The 9,901-nt window shown below is 33.9% G+C and overlaps 1 pseudogene; it reads right to left on the bottom strand.

Moving 5' to 3' along the window:
- Positions 1-100: 100 nt before the first annotated feature.
- On the bottom strand, positions 101-1,048 carry LOC120116893 (annotated as a pseudogene).
- Between the last annotated feature and the right edge of the window lie 8,853 nt (positions 1,049-9,901).

A 9,901-nucleotide genomic window follows, 5' to 3' on the forward strand; every position in this document is an offset into this window, starting at 1 on the left:
ACATAAACTTCAGCAAATAACGAACAGGTTTAAATGCTTGTGCAGTGATAATAAGAACAATACAACTCCACCTGTTTTATCTACTTACTGGAATGGAATATTATAGATTTAGGTTCTTTATCAAGGAACTGACATAACTTAGCCTGCAACAATCTACTACAAGTTCAATCAAAGCTACACTGATGAAACTTTCTTAATTACTTCATATCTGAATTTCATAAATACTCATCTGAAGACCCGCAGTGAGTGGTTCGAAATTGCAAAACCACCATCAACCGTAAGATTGTAACCACTTATATACCCTGCTTCATCACTTGCTAAGAACAGAACCGCATTCGCTACATGATCCACTGTCAATTCCACCCCACTCAAGTTAGCATTTCTCCCGATGAAAGAACGAAAACCGTCTCGCACGTCCTCGGTTCTTTCATCCCTGGGAAAGTGAACGAAAGCCAAGTCGGTCGGGACGGCATACGGAGAAACACAATTCACACGTATCCCTTATTTGCCTAACTCAGCTGCAACGTTCTTGGTCAGGCTTATCACAGCATGTTTGGAGCTTGTGTATGTGTGCGGTGCAAGTCCTCCAATGACGCTCGAAATACTAAACAGAAATTATGGAACCCTTTCCACGAGGGATCATAATCCTAGCAGCATGCTTCATTCCGATGAAAACACACCCTTCACATTCACATCTATCACCTTCTCAAACTCGGATAAATCGTAATTACGGATATCACCAAACGGTGGACCTGATAATCCGGCATTGTTGACCATGATATCGAGCGTACCAAACTTGTGGACTGCAAAGTCGACCGCACACCGAACTTCCTACCCCTTTGTCACGTCACAATGGAAAAAGCAAAACGTCCAGGCCGTCCTCGAGGGATTGACAGACTTGGAGCCCAAGGCTGTCTTGCACATCAATTATGCAGACTTTGGCACCATGCTTGTGAATTAGACGAACAATTGCCTTGCCGATGCCAGATGCTCCACCGGTGACCAATGCCACTTTCCCCGCTAACCGCCAAAGGGAAAATAAATACATTAATTTTGCTTAGGTATTAGAACAGTCGAGTGTTGGCTGAAATAGATAGAAACAAATAAAAAAGAAACTTGAACTATTTAGTATCAATTTAAGATGTCAGCTGTACATACGGATAACCATGATTTCACTTCAGGAAGAGATAAACTATTTAGTAAACCTAGACACTGATCCAATTGGCGAGCAGGAAAACAACATTGACACAATCAGTGAAGCATATGCATGTTAAAAAGGAACTAGAAAGAGGGTGAAAAAGTTTACCTTTGAGTGGGCAGTGATGAATCTAAGGAGTTGTTGCCGCTGGTAGCCGTGGCAGGAGTTTCACTTCAACAATAATAAGTTATTTCTGTGTTGTTAAATCACTGCCTGTTCTTTCCTCCTGGCTTTGGACATCACTGTCTTTTAGCAGAAAATAATGAGAAATGAAAATGAGTAACACAATGAGAGGAAGAGAGGGAATCCCATTTTGGTTTGGTGGAAAATGACAAAGCAAAAACTCCCAAGGGGAACGTTATCAATTGTTTTTGCTTACCGGAAAAATTATTAATATCACTTGATTCATACATTGATTTTTAATTTTTTTTTATTAATATGGATAAGTTACAAAGAAAATACTAATATAACTTCTAAATTTTTATGTTTTATCAAATTCAATTAATTGAAAAATAATCATTAAATATATATCAATTTTTTTTCGAAAATAACTAAAGTATTATAAAAAAATTAATATATATTTAAATAATTAAACATTTTGAAAATTATAAAACTTTAAAATCAGAAAATAGAAAAATTTATTGAAAAAATATAAAATTATTATAAATATTATTTTTCCAGTTAATTTAATTTGATATAAATAAATAAAAATTCAAAAGTAAACAAAAATGAAAAAAATTAAGGGGTCAAAATTCTTTTTCTAAGACTTTCATAATCAAGAATTTGCATTTTCAGTGATACTAAGAATGATCACTAAAAGTATCAAATTCAGTCACTAAATATTATAGTGATAAATCTTTTGAGTCGTCACTTTTCGTCACTAATAACTCTGTCATTATTATATTAGTGACGATTTATTGAATTTTATCACAATTACTTTTGTTTTTTGTGAATACAATTTTTGACACAAAAAGATTAATAACAATGACAAAATTTTAGACACTAATATTATCCTTATTAGTGACAAATATTTTATCACAATTACATAATTAAATTGATTAATTAAAATATTTATTATTAAATCAATTATAGTATATGTATTTCAAATTTTAGTATATTCATCTTCTTTAGGAACTTGCATCACAATCATTGTCATCAGTTAGTTATTTGTTGAAAACATTTTGATATTTCGATATAACAAATTAAGTTAAATGAATTTTAAGATTTTCCAAAATGATTTTCTAAGTATATTCGATATAATTATTCGAATATCAAAACATTACTCAAAATATTTCAAAAATCATTTTTAATCCTTACTTAAGTGTAAAATTAAGTTTTAATCTTAAAACAATTTCAAAATAATCTTTCAAAGTATTTCGAACCATTTCAAAGCCAAAAATTCCAGATTGCTCAGAGGGAACCGATTCCCCCCTGAATGGTTTGGCTCCGAGATTTCCAGAATGCTCGAAGGGAACCGATTCCCCCATAGGGGGTACCGATTCCCCCTGTTCAACGGTCGAAATATTTGAATTTTACACTTAGGGAACCGATTCCCTATGAGGGGAACCGATTCCCCCCACACTCCAAACTGTTTTATTAATTGTTTTCACACTAAAACGGCTATATGATCTTCACTAATCATCCCCAACGTTCAGAAGTGATTCAAGGTGTATTTAAACAAGTTCTGAAGCCCTTGATCAAGAAGAAATCATAGAGAAACAAGAGAGAAAGCATCAAACATCAAGTTTGTGCAAATCAAGCCAATTTTCCTTTCAATATTCATTTTGCTTTCAAGAACACCATTTGTGCTCATTTGTAATTATCTTTGAGTGTTCTTTTCTTGTTCTAGAATTGTGCAAACATCTTACCTTGTGAGGTTTTCCTTGTAAGTTTGCAAATTTGTAATCTTCTCTTTGGGAAAAGAGTGTTCTCAAGAAATGGGGTATATTCTTGAGGGTGTTGTAAGGTTATCTCTTTGGCCTCAAAAGAAAGAACAAATTAGTGAATTTGTTGGAAAATCCTTAGTGTGGATAGCTAAGGTAGTGGACGTATACTTTGATTGAGAAAGTCGAACCACTCTAAATCGCTGTGCAAATCTTTTCAATTTTCTGCAAAAGCTTCCACCGATTTTAATTGCCAATTCACCCCCCCTCTTGGCTAATTCCGTCGATCGATTAACTCATCAATTGGTATCAGAGCCTAACTCATTTGAAGGTTTAATCGCCTCTTGAGTTGATTCGGGAAGAGTTATATCGATTATCAAAGTCATCAATGGCCTCCGCTTCAAACTTCGACTCCGGTCTCGATTCGATGCCCGTCAACAAGCCTCCTTTCTTCAATGGAGCTAACTATGCCTATTGGAAGAATAGAATGATGTACTTCATTCAAGCAAGTGACATGGGAGCATGGAATGCTGTAGAAGAAGGATACATCAAACCTCTCACTCATCCAAGGTTGTGGAGTGAAAGAGAGACAAGAATGTTCCAGCTCAACTCCAAAGCCATCCATATCATTTTTTTGTGCTCTTGGACCAGATGAATACGGAAGAGTTTCATCGTGTACAACCGCCAAAGAAATATGGGACAAACTTCAAGTCACTCATGAAGGTACCGATGAGGTAAAGAAATCTAAAATTAGTATTCTAACGCATAGCTATGAAAATTTCATGATGAAACCAAATGAAGATATCAAAGCTATGACGGATAGATTTTCAACGATTGTCAATGGTCTCAAATCATATGGAGAGATCATTTCAAATGAAAAACTTGTGAGGAAGTTAGTCTACTCCCTCCCAAAATCGTGGCAATCAAAGAAGACGACAATCATCGAGTCTAAGGACTTAACGTCCTTAACTCTTGAAGAGCTAATTGGGTCACTCCTCACTCATGAAATGATGCTCGAAGATGAGGTGGACCTCGACAAAATTGACGAGACACCAAAGGAGAAGGAGAAGAAGAAAAACATTGGAGTTGCTCTCAAATCCACAAAAGATGAGAGTGATTCGAATAACGATGACGATGACGAGGAAATGGCATTGTTTGCCAAACGGTTCAGAAAAATGATGAGACCTTATCGAGGAATAAAATTCAAACGAAATGAAGGCCTAAAAAATGAACCGAAAGAGAAGGACCCAATCATTTGCTACGAATGGAAAAAGCCAGGGCATGTTAAATATGATTGCCCATAATTGAAGAAAAAGGGTCAATCAAAGAATAAGCACAAGGCTCATGTGGCTACATGGAGCGATGAAGAAAGTTCCTATGAAGAGGAACAAGAAGTAGCTAACTTGTGCTTGATGGTATTTAGGGAAGATTCTAAGGTAACCTCTAACTCATCTGATTTTGATGATTTATCCTATGATGAGTTATTAGAGGAATATAATGGGTTGGCTTCGGATTATGAGAAATTATTTTTAAAATATAAAAATGATGTTTCAAAATTGAAAAATGAAAACAAACTCATATCCAAAACCAACAACGATCTTGAAAGTAAAATCAAAGATTTGTAAATCAAACTAGAAGAGTTTGAAAAGAAAAATTTAGATTTGCAAAATTTACTTTCAAAGATAAATGATGATCATCAAAAGAAAATTGATGATCTTAAAACTTCTTTTGATAAAGCTGGAACAAAACATTTTGAAAAAGGTGGAAATTCAAAATCCAACTTTGTTAGAAAAAGTTTTAGAAACTACAATCATAGAGGTCCCCAAAGAACCTCTAATGGAAAAATCGTTAGAAGTATGTGGGTTCCTAAAGAACTCATTACTACTAAAGATAAAAATATCCTACACAAATGGATACCTAAGGGGACTAGGATTTTGGAAACTAATGAATATGGACCCAAAAGAATTTGGGTACCAAAAATCAAAAATTAATCTATGTTTGTAGGGAAAGGAGCATTGCTACAAGGCACGGGAAAAAAATTCAAATTCATGGTACCTTGATAGTGGATGCTCAAGACATATGACCGGAGACAAAAGCCGGTTCATTGAGCTTAACGCCAAAAATGGAGGAGAAGTGACTTTTGGAGACAATTCAAAAGGTCACATTGAAGGTATTGGTACAATAGGTAATACCTCTTCCATACAAATTAAGAATGTTTTTATATGTGAATGGATTAAAGCATAATCTATTTAGTATTAGTCAATTATGTGATAAAGGATTCAATGTCTTATTTGAAATTAATGGTTGTAAAGTCATTGACATTGCATCTAATCGGATTATGTTTGTTGGTCATAGAATAGGGAACATTTACATGGTGCATTTAGATTCTTTTGATATGACTAATTTATGCCTAGTTGCTAAAGATGAACATGATAGTTGGTTATGGCATAGGAGACTAGGACATGCTAGTATGAGTGTTTTGCAACGGCTAATTCAAGGTGATTTAGTTCGAGGGTTGCCTAAGCTTAAATTTGATAATGATAAAATCTGTGATGCTTGTGCTAAAGGAAAACAAAAGCGTGTTTCTTTTAAATCCATTAATGACGTATCAACTAGTAGAGTATTACAATTGTTCCATGTAAATCTTTTTTTGGGCCAACTAGGACTACTAGCTTGGGTGGAAAACAATATGCATTTGTCTTGGTAGATGACTATTCTAGATATACTTGGGTTCTATTTTTAAGTACTAAAGATGAAGCATTAGAACAGTTCATCACATTTTCAAAAATAATCCAAAATGAAAAGGGTTACTCTATAACTAGTGTTAGGAGTGATCATGGCACTGAATTTGAAAATCTTGGATTTATTGAATTTTGTAATTCTAATGGTATTAGTCATAATTTTTTTAGCACCTAGAACCCCTCAACAAAATGGATTTGTTGAGAGGAAAAATCGAACTTTAGAAGAAATGGCTAGAACCATGCTTTGTGAAAATAATTTGCCAAAATATTTTTGGGCGGAAGCCACAAATACTGCTTGTTATGTTGTTAATCAAGTAATGATTAGGCCAATTTTAAAGAAAACTCCATATGAAATTTTCAAAAATAAAAAGCCTAACATTAGCTATTTCCATCCTTTTGGATGTAAATGTTTTGTTTTAAACAACGGTAAAGAAAACCTTGGCAAATTTGATGCTAAAAGTGATGAAGGAATTTTTCTGGGTTACTCCTTAAATTCTAAAGCTTATCGAGTATTTAATAAAAGAACTTTAGTTGTAGAAGAGTCTATACATGTTGTTTTCGATGATAATCCCCTTCCAAGGAAGGATTCTTGTGTGAATGATGATGTAGGTGTTATAAATACAAATGATGTTAGACATGAAGTTGGAGAACCATCATCAAAGGAAGAAACGAAAAATGAGGAAACTCATGATCCTCTTGAGAATCCAACCATTGAAGAAAGGGAAGTATCTTATCCAAGAGAGTACAACTATGTCAAGGATGGTGAAATTATAGGTGATCCATCAAAAGGGGTAACAACTCGATCTTCTCTTAGAAATATTTGTAATTATGTTGCATTTATCTCATGCATAGAGCCTAAGAATATTAAAGAAGCATTAAATGATGAACATTGGATTATGGCTATGCAAGAAGAGTTAAATCAATTTGAGAGAAGTAAAGTATGGACATTAGTTGAAAGGCCTAGTAATAAATCTACTGTAGGTACTAGATGGGTATTTAGGAATAAGCTTGATGAGAGTGGTAATATAGTGAGAAACAAGGCTAGACTTGTTGCTCAAGGGTATACTCAAGAAGAGGGCATAGACTATGATGAAACATATGCTCCCGTAGCTAGGATGGAAGCAATTAGAATGTTATTAGCATTTGCATGTTTTCATGAATTTAAATTATATCAAATGGATGTTAAAAGTGCATTTTTAAATGGTTTTATAAAAGAAGAAGTGTATGTGGAACAACCTCCATGTTTTGAAGATTCAAAATTTCCAGATCATGTTCTTAAATTGACAAAAGCTCTTTATGGTTTAAAACAAGCTCCTAGAGCTTGGTATGAAAGATTGTCAATTTTTTTAATTGAAAAAGGTTTTTCAAAAGGAAATGTTGACACTACATTGTTTTTAAAGCATAAAGGTAAAGATTTATTAGTAGTTCAAATTTATGTTGATGATATAATATTTGGTTCTACTAATGATGTTCTTTGCCAAGAATTTTCTAAGCTAATGCAAAGTGAGTTTGAGATGAGCATGATGGGGGAGCTCTCATTTTTCTTGGGACTCCAAATCAAACAAAGAAAAGATGGCATCTTCATTAATCAAGCTAAGTACGTCAAAGATATGCTCAAGAAGTTTGGACTGGAAAATGGGAAACCTCATGACACTCCAATGAGCTCTTCAACAAAGCTTGACTTAGATGAAGGAGGTAAATGTGTAGATGTTAAATTATATAGGTCAATGATTGGCTCTTTGCTTTATCTAACTGCAAGTAGATCGAACATTATGTTTAGTGTTTGCTTATGTGCTAGATTTCAATCATGTCCTAAGGAATCACATTTACTAGCTATTAAGAGAATCTTTAGATACCTTAAGGACACTCCTAGTTTAGGACTTTGGTATCCTAGAGACTCTAGCTTTAGCTTGCATGCCTTTTCTGATGCGGATTATGGAGGATGCAAATTAGATAGGAAAAGCACCTCCGGTACTTGTCAATTACTTGGAAATATGATGATTTCTTGGTTTTCAAAGAAGCAAAATTGTGTTGCATTATCTACCACTGAAGCGGAATACATTTCAGCCGGTAGTTGTTGTGCACAAGTTTTATGGATGAAACAACAACCTTTTGATTATGGAATTGAAGTAGGTACCATTCCTATCAAGTGTAACAATACTAGTGCTATTTGTCTCACTAAAAATCCTATCAAACACTCTAGAACTAAGCACATTGAAATAAGACATCACTTCATTAGAGACCATGTCACTAAGGAAGATGTAGTTCTAGAATATGTTGATACTTTGCATCAATTAGCGGATATCTTTACAAAACCCTTAGACAAGGAAAGATTTTGGACACTTAGGAGAGAATTAGGTTTGACCAACCTATCTTCACTTAGTGTTTAGAAATATTTTTAACACTTTTAATAAATACTGAAAAATGCTCATAATAGTAATTTTTTTATTACATTCATTGCTATTAGTTAGGGGGAGTTTATAATTCTTGATGAAAAATTAATTTTATGTTCAAATATCAATTAAAGATTAATTTAATTGTTTGAACATAATTAATTTTCAATATATGAGTTGCCAATACCACTAGAGAAAATTAATTTAGCATTTTGGGTGTTTAAAATCGGATTTTAGCATTTTGGTGCAGAGGGAATCGATCCCCCCATGAGGGAACCGATTCCCCCTTTGAAGGGGAACCGATCCCCCCCACAGGGGAATCGATACCGCCCTGGGGTTCTGTTAAAATCGGGCAGAACCCTTCAAAACACGCAAAAACCCTCCATTTTCTTCCTTGCCGACCAAACTCTCTCCCTATCTCCTTTCTTGCCTCAAATCAACGATATTAATCGGAATTCACTTCAAATATCATCTTCTAAACCTGTTGGAGTCATTAAAATCGTGCAAACAACATCTAAATCCCCTCAATCTTCATCTTTCAAGGTAAATTTTTCTAAACTCTCTATTTCATTGATTTTGAACATAGGATTAGTTTTAATTAGTTCTAGGTTGAAATAGTGATCGGGCATTGATTGTTTAGTGATTAGAAACTAGATGTTACAACTAATTTCATCAAAAACACAAAAATTTTCCAAAAATTTTAAATTTTCGAAATTAAAAAAAAATTGTTGTTTTTCAAATCATTGTGTTTTGATTAAATTATGTTGTTGTTATGAAAACTATACATATATTGTTTCTCAAAACCATATTTTTTCAAAAGTTTTTCAAAAACTTTGCCCATTAGGATTGATTTAGAGAACCTTGAAATATTGAGGACTCAATTGAGTTTTGGGATTAATTGAATTGCATACATTTGTTTTTAAAATTGCAGGTTATCCAATCTATTCCGATTTCCTTCACCATGTCTAATCCTAAACATGCTAGGTCTTCATCTAGTCGTTCACACCGACAACCAAATCCACCTCCAAATCCTCCACCTATTCCAATTTCTAATCCTAATCCTATTGATCCTAATTTGACTATCAAAAATTCGTGTTTCAATCATCCTGGTCCTAGAAATCATCGTTTTTGGTATTATCAATATTTCGACTCTTACAAAATCCGAGAAGAACGTATTCCTTCTCGTCAAGCTATGTTAGCTATCAATTTTAAATATCTTCCTCTTTTACAAGAGTGGAAATTTGATAAACTCTTTGACCTTGAACCCATCGTTTACCATCAACTTGTTCGTATTTTCTATTCTAATGTCGTTTATGTTAAAGACCAAACTGAAACTGAAACCATAGGAATTCGTTCCTACCTTCTAGGACAATTCTTATATATTGACTCGGCTTACATAGCCAATACATTCGGATTAGATAATAAAGGGATTTCAAATGAAAAACAGGTTTTAGGATCTCGTTATAAAAGAAGGGATAGTGCAAGTGTCCTAGACCTTCATGAACGTTTTCTTCATCTAATGATTTCTTGGTGGTTTCGACCATCTGGAGGTCGTTATTATACTCTTAGAGCCTTAGATCTTTGGTGGTTACATTGTTTCGAAAACAATATTAAAATCAACCTACCTCAGATTATTTTTGCTGAAATTGTTGAAACCGTAAATCTTGTTCCTAATAAAAAACTTTG

This window comes from Hibiscus syriacus, unplaced genomic scaffold (genome assembly GCF_006381635.1).
Source record: "Hibiscus syriacus cultivar Baekdansim isolate YM2019G1 unplaced genomic scaffold, ASM638163v2 tig00110303_pilon, whole genome shotgun sequence".
Taxonomy (NCBI): domain Eukaryota; kingdom Viridiplantae; phylum Streptophyta; class Magnoliopsida; order Malvales; family Malvaceae; genus Hibiscus; species Hibiscus syriacus.